This window comes from Schistocerca cancellata, unplaced genomic scaffold (genome assembly GCF_023864275.1).
Source record: "Schistocerca cancellata isolate TAMUIC-IGC-003103 unplaced genomic scaffold, iqSchCanc2.1 HiC_scaffold_782, whole genome shotgun sequence".
NCBI classification, from domain to species: Eukaryota; Metazoa; Arthropoda; class Insecta; order Orthoptera; family Acrididae; genus Schistocerca; species Schistocerca cancellata.
This window is the reverse complement of record NW_026046793.1, coordinates 2,472,703-2,494,076: the sequence shown is the minus strand read 5'-3', so window position 1 is coordinate 2,494,076 and position 21,374 is coordinate 2,472,703. Positions and strand designations below refer to the sequence as shown.

Genomic DNA, 21,374 nt, shown 5'->3' with positions numbered 1-21,374 from the left:
GTTGTACTTATATGTTGATATTTCAGAACCACACATATAAATACTCACATATCTTTGGAGTGTCAAAAGGATACAAATCTCTGGAGTTCTTTTGTGAAGGTTTATAGCCATATTTCTGTAAGTGGCTTTCTATCTCCTCTACTTGCTGGATCAGTGAATTCTTTGTTGCAGACAACCATTCATTGAATTTTTTCTGAGCTTCTAGGCTATTTTTTGTTTCTTCAATCATTTTTTGAGGTTTTCCTTAAAAGAAAGGACTTGTAAATTAGTTATAACATCATCAGCTACTGAAAACTGGGAAAATTTTGAGGTACATCCAAGAATTAGAAATTATGCAAATCCATTCCAATTTTCACTAACTATACAGTACGTATCCTCACAGCTTTAAACAGAAGTACAGAGTTCCAAATAAAGACTATATCATGGTATATCAACAAGGAATGACAACTACCTTAATTGGACATCCTCGAACTTTCACATTGTAATGAACAAATACTAACACAGACAACAGAATGAAATTGACTAGCTCTGAGAGGTATACTGTTCAAAGATTATGGTTACAATAGATTATCATATAGACACAAAAGAAAATCATTTCAAGTCTTCTTGTACACCATTGTGAAATGTATGGCAGCGGATACTTAACATTGTGGGACATGTTAGAGTTCCTTATTGCTCCAGTTGTGTATGGCACACAGGAAAAATGACTGCTTAAATGCCTGTGTGTGCACTGTAATTGGTGTAAGCTTGCCTTTGAGGAACTGCTGTGTATGGGGCCGAAGAATATTTCTAGATTTTTCACTTACGGTAATACTGGTTCTCGAAACTTTGTAAGTATGGTTTTGCGTGATAACTAATGTACATCTTTAAACATCTGATAGTTCAGATTATTTATTATTTCTGTGATACTTTCCTATGAGTAAAACAAACCTGCCCTTTTTAATGGATGTTCAGTATCCCCTGGTAGTTCCATCTGTTATGGACCCCACACACTCCAGCAATATTCTGTAGGACACAGAAGTGTTTTGTTAAGCAGTCTCTTTTTGTGGACTGACTGAAGTTTCTTCATTACCTTACCCAGGAGCTGAGGCCTATCTCCTGCTTTACCTTTAGCAGTGAAGGCCAGGTTCTTATCCCCTACCTGTCTTAAGTACACTGAAGACTGAGGGGTAATTCTCAGATGCAGACATTTGAGCAAAGTTTGCCATGCCCCAAAGTATTGTGTGATAATAACATGATCAGAATGAACAGTGCACTGTGGTTGCTGGGTGAAAACTATAGATACAATGCAACAAGCTATGCTTCATTTCTGTCTGTCTTACTATTCAGCATAAGAGTATGAATGTACACAGTACACGAGATGCACATTCTTTGCTGTTGCCTCACTCGAGTTTGTTAGGCAAACAGGATTTAAATGAGGTAAGAGCTAACTTGAAAGTATGCACGGTGCACTGTTTACATTCATTCATATTACGACAAAGAGCATACCGATTCAGGATTCACAGGAACCGTCTCTTGTCACTGGTAGGAAAACATCCGAGACATAGCGTTGGCCATATTGACAAAAACTTAACACAGGCTTACCAATCGGCTTTTCATAGCACAATTTTCGTGAGGACTTCAAATGTATGAAAAGCAAAAGTTACAAAATAAGAATGAAAATTACTTAGAAATTAAAAGTGGAAATATAAAATAAAATTTTTTTAGATTTATAATAAAAACTTTATGAAACGTTTAAAATATCAATTAGATAATTCTGAACCACTTTCACTCGAGTGCTTGCTGCTCAGTTCTTTGTAAAGAGCATAATACTCCATAACACCTAGTGCATTTGATATCGAACATTTTTTAAGCAACCGATTTGGAACACATTTCACGCATCACCACTCCAACGGCACACTTACAACAAAACCTGCACGTTTTATACATCCTGCTGGTGTCACTTGTAAGTCATTTTTCAAAAGCCAGTCCGTGTGCATGCATTTAAGTTTGTCCTTAAATGGTTTTCTCAAATAGACATCAAGTTGTTGCAGAATTGACGTCATTCCGCCTGGAATTACTGCCAAGTCCATTTTGCTTTCTAATAATTTTTGTTTCACTGCGGGTACTCGCCGGACCAAAACACGGTCTCGGTGACTGGTGCCTCACAGTAAGGCCTCGGCACAGTCCCAGTGCACCCACATGCCAACAAGCCCTGAACAACCTGTTCCTTTCACCTCCAAATCTCTCACTCCAGCCCAGCGGCATTACTCTCAGATGGAAAAAGAGGCTCTTGCCGTGGTCTATGCTCCCCAGACATTTTATGTTTTTTGTATGGCTTCAAGTTTCACCTTACTGCATACCATAACCCCTTGGTTTTCTTGTTTAACCATCACACTTCCTTGCCTGACAAGGAAGCACACCATCTACAATTCTGGGCAATGTTCTTGTCTCAATTACTAAATCCATTTTCGACCGAGTCTAGACGTGCCAATGTGAATGCCTTATCCCACCTTCCTGTGGCTTCCGAACCTGACCATCTCGAGTAATTGCTTTGCTTCCATCTCGATACTGAAACGTACGCTGCGGTCGAGGGTTTCCCAAATACAAGCTCGTGCATATCAATCGGTGTTACCGTCAACCCCATTCTCTGCCAGGTGGTTCGGTTTGTTCGACAGGGTTGAACTACCAGTCTTTGGACCCCCTGTGCAACTAGTTTTCCTTACAGTACTGCCTCTCTGTTTTTGGCGGTGTTTTGCTGTTGTCCATGGGAAACATCTCTCCCAGAGCAGTCATTCTGCCGCATTGTGATGAGAGGTTCTACCCCTTCTCCACCAGGGCCAGTGGGGAGTTTTGTGTACTAATCTGTTAGCTAGGAGGCATGTTTCTTGGTCAGGGATTGAAAGCAAAATTGTCTGTTTTGTTGTGGCTTGTGAGCAGTGTGCCTGACAAGACAACCCCAGGGCATCTCTGTCCCCCTGGCCCACATTGTGCCAGCTACAGGAGTGCATTCACGTACACTTTGCACATCCCTTCTTCAATTCCTATAGGCTCTCGGTTGTGGATGCATTTTCCCAGTTTCTTTACATTCTCTGGTGTGTGTCGACATTGGCTGAGGTCACAACCCGTATGCTTTTGAGGCCTTTCTCTACTGATGGGTTGCCTTGTATCTTAGTTTCCCATAATGGGCCCCAATTCACTTCTCACACCTTTCAACTGTTTTGTTTCCTTCACTGTACTCATCATGTTATGGCTCCGCCATACCACCCCCAATCAATAGAGGAGGCAGAATGACTAGTGCATACATTCAAGTCCAAAATGAAAATGGTCGTTGTCAATTCTTCGCCAGACAATGCCATTCTCTGTTTTATGAGCATCTAGTATCTATCGCTTCCCACCACTGGAGCCATGGTGCGAGAGTGGGGGGGGGGGGGGGGAGGGGGAACGACCCAGCAGAGTTGCTTCACGACTGGCAGCCTCAGACACTCCTCCACCTTCTGCGACCAGCACTGCAGCTGCCAAGGTCACGTTCGTCTGGCCATTTCGTGCTGCGATCGCCAGCCCAAGTTGATACCAGCCACAGCTGACTGCCACCAGGGATACTACCTTCGTGACATCCGCATGACCGACATGCTGGTGATGCACTGCTTTGACCAGTTGCACCTCAGCTCGCCACCAGATGCTACTGATTCGCAGGTGGGGCACTCATCACCACAGCTAATTGTGCCACTCTCTGCCTCGAGCCCATCATTGCCTCTTGTGCAGGTACCCCTATCCTTCTCCACGTGCAGCACTGGGTGCTGGTCAATCACTGGTCTCGGGTCCATTGTCATAGCCTGCTGTTCCAGTCGGGCCGCCTCCACCAGCCCCCTCGTCATCATCACCTCAGCCATAATCACTGGTGAGTCCAGCCCCATCTTCTCTGCACTGGGACATGCCTCCCGATGACAATGCAAAGATGGCAATGGCACTCTCCAGCCCGGTGCTGTTGTCGTGTGACACACAGGCCTACCATCCTCAGACACGCTCGCGTCTCCGCATATTCCGACCCTGTGCACCGGGCCCCACCTGGCACGTCATCCCACTTCTGCCATCAGCTACTGCCGCTCTGCATTCGACGCACGTGTCTCTCGTCAAGTCGAGGGCATCTCCTCTGTCACCTAGGTGCCCACTTCACACGAGGGGGAGGTGTGCTTATCCTGCTACTATTGCACGTGATCACACGAGTGCGCCAACTGTAGTGTCGCTGCACACGTGTACTTAAATAAATTGGCAACTGTATCAGTGCAGGCTGGGCACTAGAGGCTACCTGTAGGAAGTGTGCACACGGCACGGTCTCTGCCACACCACCTACTGGCAACTCACATTTATATACATTCGGAACAATGCTGACTCACTCTCACTACGTTCTTTTAGTTTGTACCGTTTGCATCAGTTGTTCTGTGTATCACTCGTGTTGCACCTCTGTATAATTCTTTTGTCTTGTTACATGTGAAGTCATGAGAGGCTTATTTCCATTATTGTCCAGAGGTTTATGAATAAAAGCCATATTCTTATTTCTTGGATCAGTTTTGTGTGCTACTTGGTTACTACACATTACATGAGGTCTTTATGACATTCTGGATCATGTTGTTCTTATGAAAGGTGACTGTAATGGGGATTTCATCACAGTTTTTCACCACTGCAGCTACTACCCTGCAAGGAAACCATTGCTTGGTGTCCCTGCACCCTAAAGTAAACAAGCAGGCACATACTCCTTGGCTTACATGAGGAGTTTGTAGCTTGGGCACCAAAAATGCTTTCCCTTCATCATTATGGGGCTAAAACTGTACAGGTTCCTCACAGTTCCCCTACAGTGGAATGGTTACCATGCCAGGTTTTGGGCTCCTAGCACATTAGCTGATAAAGTGTTGGGAAGTTTCTGTAAGTAGCATCAATCAGAGAAAACCCAGGTTGTCAGTTTGGAAGCCATCCTATGTATCAAGTCAAAGATGAAGGACATTTTCCTTCCTTTCCTGTGTGCTCCCCACACACATACCCCCAAGAGTTGTAAGCTCCCAAGGAGAGGATAGCCAGTGCTAGACTCCAAAGTACATAAAAAAGATTTACCACAGGGATTCGGGTTCCCGTGTTCACGAATCACAGAAACTGCGGTGATGCAGACAATATAGGAAATAATTTACTGTTTTTTCAACCCTTTCCTTGACATATAATTGTTGCAAATCTCATTACTAGCATACCAGTTCATTTCATTTATATGAGCCATACCAAGGCAAGTGTTAATACTGACTGTCACATTCATATTGTTGGATGTTTCATCACCAGGCCAAGCCAGGCCAGGGCCATAGCCTCGGGCATTAGGCTTTGCTACAGGCACCCAAAGGCCTAAGACTGTTGAGGTCACCAGCGGCCTTGTGGCAGCCGACATGTTACGTATACCACCAGCACTGATAGCAAACTGTGGTGATATGCCTACATAGTCTTGGAAAATTGTCAGCTGTAGTTGACTGTTTCTCTTAAATCTTCAGTACTTCTTAAGGGCATCCAAGTCTTGCTCATGTTTATGGTCACTCAAGAATAACAACCACATTCACAATGTGAGGAATAAAACAACTTCTAAAATGACTCATTACCTGACACATCACTAGCACTGAAACCTGGGATGTATGTATCTGTCATGTATTATTTTCATCCCAGCCTCTTAAAACAAATATCCATGATTTCTATCAGCTTACTGTTCATTATTTTTAACTGCATACACAGTTGTGAAAGAATGACATAAGCAACACTATATTTGTAACTTTGTAACTGTTAAAATGATACCTTGATATCAATAACCTCCTCAATGCACTGGTCTACAAATTCCTCTGATGCTGTAGCCTTCAGGGGATCTCCAAAGAGGTTAGGGCAAAGCAGCGCTCTCTCTAAGTGTACTATTTTTTAGTCTATATTCCGTGCACACTCCTTCAGAACCTTGAATGAATCACACTCCTTAGCACTCGTACTGTAACAGATTGTAAACCAAGTTAACTGTTTTAATATACAGATACACAGAGGAAAAAATACAGTTTTATTATAATGCCATGAAATAATAAAAGTTATAATTGTTAGCAATAATGATGACAGCAGCCTCACAGAGAAAGTAACCAAGCAGAAAAGCACACTAACTGTCTCAAATTATAGACGGTTTTAACAGTAGTTCCAGAGGTTACAAGTGCAAGCATTAGAATCTTACATAAAAGTATGTGAATTATGGTTTACCAAATTGCAAAGCCTATCATAAATCAGTATTGGAAACAACATGAGAATCCTGCTTTGTTGTTTTAAGTGAGCTCTTGATAAGGATAGTCAATGCAGTCTCCAAACTTATGGCAGGTGTTTGTGCATACCTTTGTGCATGCACATACAGTCCTGCATGAAAACTATGCTCATTAATTGTGGAATTGTGGATTTTATTGTTTATTTTTAGATGGGTACAACAACTACATTGCTGATCTTTTATGCTGAGGATTTCTCATTCATTTGGATGTTGACTGTTTCCTGAAAGATGGTGTTATATCTCTATAAGAAAGAGAAATGTTTACCAGCATGTGCCTTAATTTAAAAGCAACAGGATGATACAAGGAAGGATTTCAAGGCTGGTGTTTATGTCTTTGGTGAATTTTATTTTATGCACATTAGGCTGTGATTTAAAGCATACACCCGAGTAATGTTTCACCTCCTGAAGTTGGAGGCATATCAGAAGCAATAAAGGCTTGGACAGCTGTTTCAAACTTAAATAAGTTCTGTAAACCAAAATGTTTATATTTATCCATGTAACTGTCAGTTTGTGAAAAGTATTACCTGAGATTGTGAATTCATGCCGAGCTGGGTTGTGGAAATTGTAATGGGGAAGAGTTTAGCAGTAAGGAGTACAACTGGTCTAAATCCAATCTTCCTTATCTATTCAAGTTATTTTTGTGATTTAGAATTTTGATGGCCTCTGTAAATTCCCACGTAGTAATGACTGGGTCTTGACAAATCCACAATATTAGAGAAGTGAATTTGGTGGTTGCCTCGCCCCAGTGGGTAATCTGGATCTGCTGATGTAGCCTTATTTCCCCGATGACAATCACTAGGGTTCCTCATGCCAACTTTTCCCAACTAAAAGCTCCAAAACATACGTGGATTCACAATCTGAGGCAGCAGTCTGTTGATGTCTCAATCCAACCACTGCACAGATATGTATAAACAGTTGGGCTTGCTGATCTTGTTCTAGTTTTAAGCTGCCACCTGGTTCTTTATAGCCTCTGTTGATGTTCACAGCAATGGAGATGAAATACTAGGCAAGTAAGCCATAGATCACAACTAACACACATAAAACAAAATTCACCAAAGCAGCATGACTGTGGCCTACTGTGACTATTGTTTATCATCCAAAGATTTTGCTACTCATACTGCCTGGGATCCCATGACTCCTACAATTGCAATCAGTGGGTTCTTGAGGACCATATTCACCAAGGAGCACCATACTAAGAGTACCACATAACTAACATCCAAGAGGACACATACTGTTCATCGGACAGTATTTTATAACCACATCACATTCATTGCATTGAGAAATAGACCTAATGGCATGCTACCAGTTATTCTGTAAGTTGTTAACATTTTCTGCACAATTTTCTGACAACTGAACAAGCCTGCAATTTTGCTGACATGTATACTTACTGCCTGGATCCTAACCAGACTGAACTATTGTTGGTCTCATGCTGCTCTTTATAGACAAGTACGATTCCCAATATAAACTATGACGTGTGATGCCCTTGGTTTTCAGACAACAGTTACATTCTGTAAAATAAATTCTCTGTGTTTCCCAGCTCTGGTGGATGTGATGGCCAGCAAGATCTTTAACCGAGTGTCAGACCCCAAGCCTTATTTAACATGTTGACTACGTAGCAGGCTGAAACCTCCATCCCTATATATTAGGTTTCCTGATGCCATTTCAATAGACTCTTTAATTATGCAGTCTCAGAAACCCACCACAAGACTAGTCTTATAGCATTTCATTTCATGATTATATTCTTGGTGGTACAGTAGAATCTCGTTAATCTAATCTCGGATGGTCCAACTAACCACTTAGTCTGACTATCCCATTTCCAGTGTTTGTTCACCTACACAGGCCACTGCTACAGTCAGTACTGGACTTGGTGATGGCTAATTGTCTGCAATATGGATCTATAGACAGTTGACAGCTGCTATGTGCGATAGTTCCAACACTTTTAGTATGAATTAACTTTTTTCTAGCTAGTTACTGTCCACACATTTTTTTATAAATCAGTGATAATATACTTCTTTCATATTAAAGTGTGTAAAACTAAATTATGGCACCAACTAAATGTAAACATGTGTTGCTATCTTAACAAGCAAACATTGGGCCCAGTGTCGTAAGTGACTATCAGTATAGCTGATGCTGACTGCGCAACAGAAGCAGAATTAACTGACTACCAACTCTGACACTGTAACTTGAACAACCAGTGATAATGATGAAGACAATGAACCTATGGCTTGGTTATCATTGCTACAAATGCATTTGATATGGCCCTTTAATACACCGAACAAAGTTCTAGGTCTACCACAACAGACATTTTGTGGATTAGGAAATGGTAGAATATAGCAGCAAAATCAAAGCTGTCGTCTCCTAAGCAAACGGACATTACAGGCTTTTTTGTCCTTCTTTAGACCAGAACAACTTTTTACAGTGTTTATTTGTTCACTGTCCTGTAACACATCTCACCAGCTAAAATGCAGCCCCACTTTGAGTGCTGCTCTCAAAGAATGAACTGGTTGACATTCATTAGCAGCTGGTAATGTCCATGATTACAGTCAAACAATTAACAGCTGCTGTGAGTCATTGTGCTGGAAGATCTCTTGAGAGTTGTGTATCTGTGGTACCAGTACCAAAGCTACCTGAAGTAATATCCACTTCTGTGGATCCTGTGTCCTCTGCAAGAAGTATTACTCATCCACTTGACTGCGAGTGGCATTTCAATGGTAGAGCTAGGCACCCTGTACAAGGTGGATGGTGAGGGAGGACTCAGGGTGTTGTATCGATCCCCCTAGCCGACAAGTCTGAGGTGCTGTCTTTTACTGAAAGTGAAACTGAGCATGAGCCAGTGGAACACGTTTCATCAGTTTTGTACAGTGCCAAAAGGAAGCAAATGCAAAAAGGTAGAGATATATTATCATCAGCAGTCCATACATAAGACGAATTGTGGTAACCCTTAGGGAAATGGCAACAGTAGGCAGGAAAGAACACCACATGCACTCATTCTGGTACATCTAAGGGCATCATTCAACATGTTGAAGAGGCTATTCTGGTAGCCATTAAGGAAACTGAGTGCAAACAATTGCAGAATGTGGTACACGTTCAAATAAATGATAGCCGTTATCTGGTGTCCGAGGTCATACTCGGGTCAATCGAGTGACTGGCAGAGAAAGTTGAGAAGACCAGCTATGCGCAAGGAATTTCAATAAAGCTCAAAATTTGCAGCATTGTCCCAAAAACTGATCGTGGCACTTTGGTTCTGAGCTGAATGGAAGGACTGAACCAGCAACTTCAAAGATACTGTGGCAAGCTAGGCTGCAACTCCCTGGACTTGTGCCTTAGAGAACTGCAGGGTCCCTCTAAACATGTCAGCAGGTCTAAGGTGTGCACTAGGCCTCCACATCAGATGCTGCTACTCTGGTAGCTGACTGTGTGGGGTGTACACAAGGTTTTTTTTAGATTAAGTGACTCTCCATCCAATCCAGATAACAATAGCTGTACAAGACTCAGAAGTATCAGTATAAGGTTGAAAGAAAGGCCTCTCACAGATGAGAGCATTAAAATCCTAACGGTTAACTGCCGAAGCATTCACTAAAAAGTGGCAGAGTTCAAATTGCTTACGAAAATCAGTGAAGCTCTCGTAACACTACGTACAGAAATCTGCTCGAAACCTGAAATTGATAGTAGTGAGATTTTTGTGGAAAATCTAAGTGTATATCAAAAGGAAAGGCAAATGCAATTTGTTGCAGCAGACAAGAAACTCAAATCCACTGAGATAGAAATTGAAGCTGCATCTGACACTGTTTGGGCAAGACTCAGTATCAGGTGTGGGCATAAAATGATAATTTGAGCCTTCTATCATCCAACTGACTCATCTCCTGATGTAACTGAAAACTTTGGAGAGAACCTCAGTTCATTTGCACGTAAGTTCCTCGGCCATAATGTAATCGTTGGTGGAGACCTTAATAACCCGCTAATCGATTGGGAAAATTACAGTTTTGTTAGTGATCTGTGTGATAAAACATCCTGTGAAACATTACTGAAACCTGCCTAGAACAGATAGTTCAGAACTCTACTCACGTTGTAAATATATTAGAAATATTGGTAACAAATAGACCTGACCTCTTCGAGGATGCCCACGTGGAAACCAGTGTCAGTGACCATGACACAGTTGTGGCAACAATGATTACCTAAGTACAAAGGACTACTAAAAAAAGGAAAGATATATGTGTGTTCAATAAAATAGATAAGAAATCAGTAGTATCATATCTTAGTGAGGAACTTGAAACTTTCAGCACAGGGCATGAGCGTGGCTCAAGTTTAAAAAGAATAATTGACCGTGGACTGGTTAGATATGTACCTAGTAGAACATTTCATAATGAGAGAGACTCTCCTTGGTACTCAAAAGGGAACCTCCCAATTGCACCCCCCTCAGATTTAGTTATAAGTTGGCACAGTGGATAGGCCTTGAAAAACTGAACACAGATCAATTGAGAAAACAGGGAGAAGTTGTGTGGAACTATGAAAAAAATAAGTTAAATATACAAACAGTAGTCCGTGCGCAAGATAGGCAACATTTAGGACAGTGTGAGCTCAGGAGCGCCCTGGTCCCGTGGTTAGCACGAGCAGCTGCGGAACGAGAGGTCCTCGGTTCAAGTCTTCCATTGAATTGAAAGTTTAATTTTTTATTTTCAGTTTATGTGACAAACTCTTATGTTTTCATCACTTTTTTTGAGAGCGATTATCACATCCACAAAAAAACCTAAATTGGGCAAGGTAGAAGAATCTTTTTACCCATTCGCCAAGTGTACAAGTTAGGTGGGTCGATAACATATTCCTGTCATGTGACGCACATGCCGTCACAAGTGTCGTATAGAAAATATCGGGTTCCCATTGGAGACGCACGTCCTTTCGTCTACTAATCGCACAGTTTTGCAGTGCGAACTTATTACAGTGAACAGAGATGTCAATGAATGAACGGACAGATCATAACTTTGCGAAAATGGTTTTGCGGTGCGGTCGCAAAACACAGACACTAAACTTATTACAGTGAACATAGACGTCAATGAATGAACGGACAGATCATAACTTTGCGAAAATATAGAAAGTAAACTTTTCACTCGAGGGAAGACTTGAACCGAGGACCTCTCTATCCGCAGCTGCTCACGTTAACCACAGGACCACGGGACTCCTGAGCTCACACTATCCTTGATGTTGCCTATCTTGGACATGGACTACTCAGTTTGTATATTTTGCTTATTTTTTCATAGTTCCATACAACTTCTTCCTGTTTCCTCGATTGATCTGTGTTCAGTTTTTCAAGGCCTATCCACTGTGCCAACTTATAACTAAATCTGAGGGGGCGTGCGATGGGGAGGTTCCCTTGTCAGTCATTCTAAAGAAACTTCTAAAGAAACAGAGATAACTGAATAATAGCTGTAAAAACAAAGCATAGGTTTATACAGTGCTTTTTTTCTAAAAAAAAAAAGTTTGAGGGTACTCCGACATTGGATATAATGCAGCAAAAATTACTTGTAACTGAAGCATGGGATACCACTCGTCTGCTTTTAGCCGTGATGTCATCAACATGTCGAACTACAAAAAAATGGTATCGGACTTGTTCCAAAGTCCAACACTCTGGACAATCATTTAATTTTCTATCATGCACTAGTTCGTTCACTGCATTTTCCACGTAGGTTCAATGCTCAGGTTTACAGTTTCACTTTCGTCATCCACTGATGAACTTCCTAGCTTTTCACTCGCACACGAATTATTGACAGTTTTTGGTTTTTTAGACACAGAACAAGTAAAATAGTTTGTTAGTTTTCTGATTGAAACAGTCAATGGCATCGCTTTTCCCACCAAAAACTGCACTGGTATCATTCCTATTGCAATTACCAACACGAAAAAATGAAATAAAAAATTTACGCCTGTGAAATAAATCTTTGGCACTCTTCCAAGTTCTCAATATCGTAAAAAAATTACTTTGTTGACGAAAAAGTTTAGGGTTAGGCATCGCCCAGCGTTCCCCCACAAAAACAGCATTGGGTTTATAGATACAGAGCTGCTGAATGAAGCAGGTTTGGCTGTCAAGAGGACAATGGTTTAAGTCTTCAATGACTACCATAGCTGACCTGTGTCAAACGATTTTTCATAAAACCCTAAGAAATTACGGTCCTATGTAAAGGCTGTTAGTGGCCCCAAAGTTAGTGTCCAAACCCTAATGAATGAAACAGGAACTGAAATTCAGAGTAGCAAAGCAAAAGCTGAAATGCCTAACTCTATTTTCAAATGTTCCTTTACGAAGGAAAACCCAGGAGAATTGCCCTGTTTTTAATCCTCTTACCATTGGAAAGATAAATGAAGTCAGTGTTCAGTGGTAGTGTCAGTGGTGTTGAGAAAGGGAAGAAATCCTTAAAATTGAACAAAACTGTAGGACCCGATGGAATCTGTCAGGTTCTATACTGAATTTGTGGCCAACATAGCCCCTCTTTCAACTATACTCTCTTGTAGACCCTTCAAACAAAAAACCTTGCCCAGTTCAGGGAGAAAAGCACAGGTCAAACCCATCTACAATGAGGCTAGAAGAAGTGACCCACAAAACTACCGTCCAATATCCTCGACATCAATTTGTTGTAGAATCTTAGAACTCATTCTGAGCTCCAACATAACGAGGTATCTTGAACAGAATAACCTCCTCAATGCCAACCAGTATGGAGTCCAAAGAGTCAATCATGTGAAGCCCAACTTGCACTTTTCTCACATAACATACTGAAAGATTTGGATCAGACTGTCAGGTAGATGCATTATTTCTTGATTTCTGGTAAGTGTTTAACTCAGTACCATACCTACACTTACTGTCAAAAGTACGATCATACGAGGTATTAAGTGAAATTTGTGGCTGGACTGGAACATTTAGGCAGGGAAGACACAGCATGCTACCTTGCACAGAGAGTCATTATCAGATGTAGAAACATCATCAGACATGCCCCAGGGAAGTTGCCGGGACTCTTGCTGTTCATGATGTCTATCAATGAACTTTTACACAATATTAAGACTTTTTATAGATGACGCAATTATCTGTGCTGAATGAAGCTGCATAGATATTCAGTTGAATCTTCATAAGATTTCAAAGTGGTGCAAAGATTGGCAACTTGCTCTCAATGCTCAGAAACAAAAAATTGTGCACTTTACAAGAAGAAAAAACAAACATAGTATCCTACAACTGTAGTATCAATGAGTCACTGTTGGAATCAGCCAACTCATACAAATACCTAGATGTAACACTTTGTGGTGATATGAAATGGAATGCTCACAAGGTCTCAGTTGAGGGTAAAACAGATTTCGGTTTGTTGGTAGAATACTGGGGAAGTGCAATCAGTCTATAAAGGATATTGTTTACAAATGACTCGTGTGACCAGTTCTGGAGTATTGCACAAGTGTGTAGGACCTGTACTAAATAGGACTAACAGGGGATATTGAACACATACAGAGTAAGGCAGCAAGAATGAGCACCAGTGTGGGAGAGTGCTACAGTGTTGCTGAAGAAATTGAACTAGCAGATTGCTGAAGATAAATGTGAACTATTCTGAGAAAATCTACTAACAAAGTTTCAAGAACCAGCTTTAATTATTACTCTAGGAATAAACTTCAATTCGCTATGTATCACACACATATGGATTGTGAGGGTGAGATTAAAAAAATTACAGTGTGCAAAGAGGCATTCAAACAATCAATCCTTCCACACACCATACGTGAATGAAATGGGAAGAAATCCTAATAAGCACTTCATGATGGTTTGCAGAGTACAGGTATAGGTGTAGATGTAATTGTAGATTTCTCGTATTTTGAAGAGTTAAGTGTAAATCAATTGCATGTTAATGCAGTACTGTAAAAAGGTATGAACCGATGTTCAGCTGCCATTCACAGAGACAATATATTACTGTACGATACAGACATATTTTACAATACACGCACCACTAAACATTACACTTTTTTGTAAGATTTTTGATTGTGTGAATGTTTTCATTTTGTTACTGTTTTAATATGGAACAATATTTCATATAGTATTTCCAGTTGAACATTGAAGTTGTGCTGTACTGTATTATTATGATGTGGGTCAATAAAAGTGTTGTTCTGATAATCCAGCCTTTTTGTGGTGTGACCATGCTTCTGGTCCTGTAGGATGTGGATAGTGGGGTTCTGCTATACTTGGCAACATCAGTTCGCTTGGTTGTGTTGGTCTAGTATATCACTGATGTTACTCACATCTCTCTTTGATTGTTATGATAGTCAGCCTTGTGGCACACAACAGACTTACAGAGGCCTAAATCATCTTTAATATTACAAAAGTGCTTTCTATCTTAGTTGAAAGGAGTGAAATACAACAGATACCATGTTCTCACTGGACTCCACCAATCTTTCCAGATATTTGGTCAGCGTAAGCCAGACAAGCAATTCTTAGTTCCTGTTCTTCTTTCTCAGTCTCAACCTCTATCTCACATATTCTTTATTTTGATTTCATATGATAATGAGTACCCATTCCTTCAGAACATTATTCATAAGTGTTTTAAATTTTTCAGCAAGGGTCTTCTTGTCTGAAAGTGTTTGAGCTCCAAGTGTAACAAAGCGAGATGGGATATTTTTAATTCCCCTCTTATTTTGCCATCTGTCTACTTAAATTTGTTTTTTTCATTTTTGAACTAATTACCAATAACATACATGAGTATAATCTGTATTTTCATAATACAGAAAGGTTGGCCCTCAGTTTTAAAGAATATAACACCAGATCTAATTTTGTGCTTAGTTTTATATGTGTAATTGACTTTCTAATTTATTTTGACTATTATTAGTTAGTATCTTTCATTATAGGGTGAAATCAGTAATTGTTTCTTAACTTAAATTCTACTGTTGACATATAAACAAATATAAATTCTGTAATAATTGTAAAGATTTGGAAGATAAAATACTAGTAATCTTAAAGTATCTATTTGGCTCTATTCAAAAACATGTTAGCAAAGCCAGCCTTTAATTAATTTCAAAGTAATTAACAGTTTTGTCCAAAGTATTGTTTGTGTACTTATATTTGTTAATTTCATGATTTAAACAAATAATTCGGCCTACATCTTGTAGTAGAAGAAACTGTTAAAAAGAACCAATTTTTTGATGTATTCAGTTAATTTAATGAGTTAAGTTTTAATTGTAATTTCTGTAGATTAAACATTGAACAATGTGTAGTTTCAGGGCCTACTATTCTGATGATATACAACGGCCCACTTTTTGGTCATGAGTCAGTCAGTCAGTCCACGTCCGAATTTCAGATGAGAAATCTGTGTTGGTTAGAACAACAACAACAATACTTCAACTTAACTGTGGAATAAGTGTTAAACAATTAGGCCACGTGTCAAACCAATGACAGTGTCTGCTCCATATGTACCTTGCTATTCTTCAAGAACTGTGAACTTTGTGGTTAGGTTTTTACTGCTCGTAGATGTTCAACAGTAAACTATTGTAGCAGTATTTGAAGTTCTGCCTGCAAACTATTAAAAAGACTGTGCACTGGGCAAATAACTGTATTATTAGCGGGTTGTGAACAGTGAAATTAAAGTACTGTGAAGCGCAACTGTGCACCTGTCGGCTACATTGTTTACAGTAGTCAGTGTCGGAATCCACAACTCATTTTTCAGCCAGTGTAGCAATGCAGTACGTCATCACCGAGGACAACAAATGAAGAAACAAAGCAGACGGAACCACTACACATGAACCATTCTTTAGCATCAAATTCCTTTGTGATGGATGGCAATGGCTTTATTCTTGGAGATAAATGTCAGTATACGTAGACTTTCTACATACACTGTGACCTAGGGTTTGTTGGTTTGGGGGAAGAGACCAAACAGCAAGGTCATCGGTCTCATCGGATTAGGGAAGGAAGGAGAAGGAAGTCGGCCGTGCCCTTTCAACGGAACCATCCCGGCATTTGCCTGGAGTGATTTAGGGAAATCACAGAAAACCTAAATCAGGATGGCCGGACGCGGGATTGAACTGTCGTCCTCCCGAATGCGAGTCCAGTGTGCTAGCCACTGTGCCACCTCGCTTGGTGTGACCTAGAGATCCATTGTGATTCTTCTCATAACTAACACATCAATGAAAGGTAGCTTGATCTCTCTCTCAGTTCCATCACAAATTTTGTATTATGATGGACAGAGTTTAAATGTTCCAGTAACTCTTCAGCTCTTCTGTTCCAAGTGCTAACACCCCATAAATGTATCATATACCAACAGAAACAAATTAGCGAAATTAGGGTCTTTGCATAGGCTGGTACTGAATAATGGACTACCCACTACCACATCATTAGTTTGTTCATAATAGTTACCGAAGAACAGGAGATAAACTGATGTCACAATGTGCATAAAAACGTCTGTGAAACAACTGTCTGGCTTCAGCGTATTCTGAGAGCCTTAATCATGTTGCATGACGAGCCTTGAGTCATTGAGAAGGGTCAGACTTCCTTTTGATTTTACTTGTAGGGTCGACATTTATTTGTCTGTATGCTACATAATTGAAAAGGTGAAAAATCTTATTGTAGTCCTTGTGACATTAGGATTGTAGGATCGCCTTATTGGCAGGTAGGACTATAATTTCCTTGTCCCCTTGCAGATTTCTCAGTGTTGCTTGCTCTTCCTTGGAGATGCTGGATCTTAGTATAGGCACTGTGATAAGTGCTCTAAAGGTTTTACAACAAACCACCTCTTCTGCTTCCGGTGGTAGAGAAGCTGCAACATATTCCATGGAGCTGATGTAATCTACTACTGGTATAATTTTTGGAGCGTGTATGAAATCGAGCCCTTTAGCAAGGATCTTCACTGTATTCTCATCTACATGATTGTCGGTGAGATTAATGACAGTATGTTTCCCTGTACCTTGTCTTGGCTTTTTGTGCTAATGATTGAATTTTGTTTTCTGGTGCGAAGTAATTTTCAACTGCACTGATTCTGTTTGTGACAAGGCCATATTGTCACCGCATTCCCAAGAATTCCAGAGTGTGTAGCTGACATGTAAAGATGGAGATGAAGAATTTTTTTAAGTGATCTCTGGCATTCTTCGGATTTCATGAATTCTCTCTCTTACTAGGGCCAAGTTTGCAAGGCTGGTGTGTTAATGTGATGTTCGATGTATGCAGATGTAGGTACGGCTTTTTCATCCTGACACCTTGTCGAATAGATCTGTGTACTGAGAAGTCTACCTTTCACCTGGCACAGCTTCTCCAACTGATATGCATTGTGAAATGTTTACTCCCTGTTGAATGAAGTGAGGTGATCTCTCAGGCTTTCCAAGTGTGGTTGGTTAATGGTGTGTTGTGCTGAGTCCTCCTCCCCCCCCCCCCCCTCCCCCAAGGCAACTGCGGAAGCGGAATATTGATATTATGGTCAGTTTCAGTGGTATTGCCCTCTTGACCAGGTTCCACTTTGACACCTTGGAACTAATCATGGAAAACATTGAAGATTGTATCACAGAAAGTTTTGTGTGTTTTCTGAAGTCAACTTATTTCCTATTCAAAGGAAAATATGATGACCAAACCCCTGATCGCAAACCTATTCATGGAACCCAATTAAACAAAGGTACTAAAATCCTCCAAGCTGAAACATGTTTCTATTGGCACATGGACGGCACTTGTCTTTTGGTCACATCAAGCAGAAAAACTTTAGCTCCTGGAACACGTAAACTCTTTGTAACATAAAACCCATGATGCAACTTTGAAAAGAGAACTAGCTACCTTTCCTTGACATGATATGAGAACACGTTGACACCTTTGTCACAATGCATAAGGCAAACCTATATGCACTGACCTATCTCCATGCCTCAAGTCATCATCAGCTAACAAAAATTTGTTGCTACAAAATCTGGTCAATACTTTCAGACAAGGAGAGCATCATTGAAGAATTACAAGCAATGCTGCAAAGGAGTGGGTACTCAGATTGTCAAAATCAAGAATGAATGAGAAAAAGATTAAGTCTGAGAAGGAAGAAGAGAAGCAAACAACTGCTTACATATCTAATGCTGGCCAAATATTCAAAAACATCAGTAGACTCCTATAGAAATATGGCACACAGTGCATTTCACTCCTTTCAACTAAGATAAAAAGTAGTCTTTACAGTGTTAAAGACAATATGTCACCTTGAGGTTGAAGCTCTTCTGTCCACCTTTGCTTACAAATAGATTTGATTTTGGAGAGGGTCCACCTCGAGCAAAACACAATTTTATTTTTTCCTCTATCTTCCAGACATGTTTCACTGAAGTTCCAACATCATCAGTGGGGCTTTATTTTTGTCCTTGTTACAAAATGCTATCGTTTTCCCATGTTTTTGTATTTCTTATTATAATTGTTTTTTTCACAGTTTGTCATTTTTTGTGGTTTCACCACTATCTCCACTGTGAAGACCTGCACTATGTAACATTCACTATAACTGTTTACAAATTATGTCTCCAAAAGTCTGGCGTATATCAAATGCCATTAGAACATAGCCCGTCTTACGTGGGGGCAGACTATTGGGACATTCGAGGAGAGGTGAAAGCACATCAGTGACACATCCGACTGTAACAACCAGGCAAACCAACTATCGCTAAGTACTGCCTCGAATATAATTATGAAATGAAATATAATGTGAACAGCCTTGTAGTGGAAATATCAGGTTTCTGGGACAGCATAATTAAGGAGCCAACTGCAATAAGTATGTTAGAAAACCTAACAAACAAGGACAAAGGCTTGATTTTCAACAAGGCTTGAGGCCCTGCACTCATTTTTTTTTCTCTCTGGCCATTATATTCACCAGAGCTGGGACACAGAATTTGCATTTCATGGAATTTCAGCTTGAGCTCTGAAAAACAAGCACATCAAAGGGCAAAGTAGGTGTCTGGAATCCAACTCAGCTAGAAATAGCAGCACGACACCAATAATAAGTCAAGTCTTTCGGAGTGCATGCATCGAGTACACACAGCAGCAAACTTTGCAGCACTTTAGGAAGACAGTTGGGCTAGTAATCAACATGTTGTACATAAAATGGAAACAACTCAGCAAAATAACTGGAAGAACACAATCTGTCACACCGATAAAACCTGAGAGATGGCAAGAAACTGGCTACTTTGCAGTAACACGAGTATCCACATGGTCAGTGGGACGAAGTCTGGAGCACTATCTACTGTCAGTATGTTTGTCACTGTGGTGACATACACTAATACAGTGGCAGTGAGAAGAACACCGGTGGAAAGAGGCACAACCACAGCGGTGTGCGCAACAAAAACATTGTATTTAATACTGACAAGACAAATTCTGTTTAGATGAGTCCCAGCTCTGCATACACTATTGTGATGGATGTAATCATGTGCGGTAGCTCTGAGTATAAACATTGTCATATGAGCCCAGCACCTAGTGTGACGATATGGGGGCACTACCAAGTTCACAAGTTCTAAGGTAACATATCACTTTAACAAGCAGAGGTGTTGCACAACATTTACCAAACCAACGAATGATGATTGCAACAACAAAAATTTAAGTAATGAGTTAGTATAGCATGCTGTTTGGAAATTTGTTTTCTTTCTGTGTGTTTAAGTTGAATGGACACAGCATATCTGCTAGTCAGGATGACAACAGGAATCTTACTAAGCTTCATAGTACCTGTTGGTTTTGCATTGTCTGCTCCTACCTTGGAGATATGGTACAATCCACAGGAGGAGGACGTCTGTGACAGTCGTGATGATGTCCCCAATATCTGGAGAGTCTTTGAGATCGTTCAGTTAGCTGTCATCCAAGAGAGAATAAAGGTCAATTACTATCATACGTAATTGTATTGAGCAAATCTAATGATACTGCTCCTTGGTCATAAAGGAATGTATGACATGTTTGACTGTTGTAATTAATAGATCAATGTATTCATATTAACAAAGAACGTTTCTACATTATTTATTGGAAATTTGAGATTTGTAAGAGATCTGTTCAACTTCCAGCACAGAAGTTGCAGAAGGAAATAAAGTCCACAGTAACGAAGACTGCACAGCTAGTCCGATCTAGGTATGAATAATTCTATAATGGCAAACAGAAATTTATACACGGGTATATTACATTACATAAAACATGATACAACACCTCAACACAATCACTTCTGGTTCCAACAGATATTAATACAGACAGCATAATTTGCATTTCTGGCAAGTGGCTTAGCCGAGATGAGTCTCCGAAGTCACTGTGACAATCTGTGAACGAGGCAACTTAATATCACATGTCACCATTGCTGTCCTGACCTACCCACCTAGATACAGTGATTGTTCTGCTACTGCTCTGGCCAATATGTTTTCCAGAACTTTGACCAACTGAAAACACCTGGCCATTTGCTGAGAGACTGGCACGCCAACAACCAACAGCTGCTATGACTGATGAACTCTGCCATAAGGCTGAAGCAGAATAGAATGCCAGAATGAAATTTTCGCTTTGTGGTAGAGTGTGGACTGATATGAAACTTCCTGACATACTAAATGTGTGTGCTGGATCAAAAGTTGAAGTGTGGACCTTTGCCTTCTTTGGGCTCATACTCTACCGGCTGAGGTCGCCCAGCACGACTCGTGAACAGCCCTCAAAGTCTTACTTCCATAATTATCTGGTCTTCTACCTTCCAAACTTCACAGAGGCGTATTTTTGGGTAGCTCAGTCAGTAGAGCACTTGCCACGGAAAAATCAAAGGTCCTCAGTTCATGTCTTGATCCGGTACACGGTTTTAGAATAGAACGAATTACCCATACCTAAAGTCAAATCTCAGTTCAACCCAATGCTCAGCCTGGTTGGAGCCATTGTTGCGGCTACAGTTGGCAGCTTTGTGTACGTTTCACATCCTGTATACTCCACAACCACATACAAACAAAATTGTGTATTCTTCTTACTATACAGCATAGTGAGGTGACAGAAGTCTTGGGATACCTCCTACTATCATGTTGGACTTTCTTCTGCTTGGCGTAGTGCAGAAACTCGATGTGGCATGGACTCAATGGATGTCCCGTGCAGAAATATTGAGCCATGGTGTCTCTATAGCCATCCATAACTGCA

General features: G+C 40.5%; 1 protein-coding gene and 1 long non-coding RNA gene across 4 annotated transcripts in view; one reads left to right on the top strand and one right to left on the bottom strand.

Annotated features, from left to right (window-relative positions):
* The window catches only part of LOC126143125 (disks large homolog 5-like), a 420,567-nt gene that overhangs the window by 285,266 nt on the left and 113,927 nt on the right, over positions 1-21,374 (top strand). The window lies entirely within an intron of this gene.
* On the bottom strand, positions 86-20,078 carry LOC126143159 (uncharacterized). 2 transcript variants are annotated; one of them, XR_007529661.1, is made up of 3 exons: positions 19,984-20,078; positions 5,803-5,983; positions 86-243 (listed from the first exon to the last, which is right to left on the bottom strand). It is a non-coding gene; the product is annotated as an uncharacterized LOC126143159 (long non-coding RNA). The 2 variants fall into 2 exon arrangements; XR_007529662.1 differs by having other exon boundaries at positions 19,956-20,062.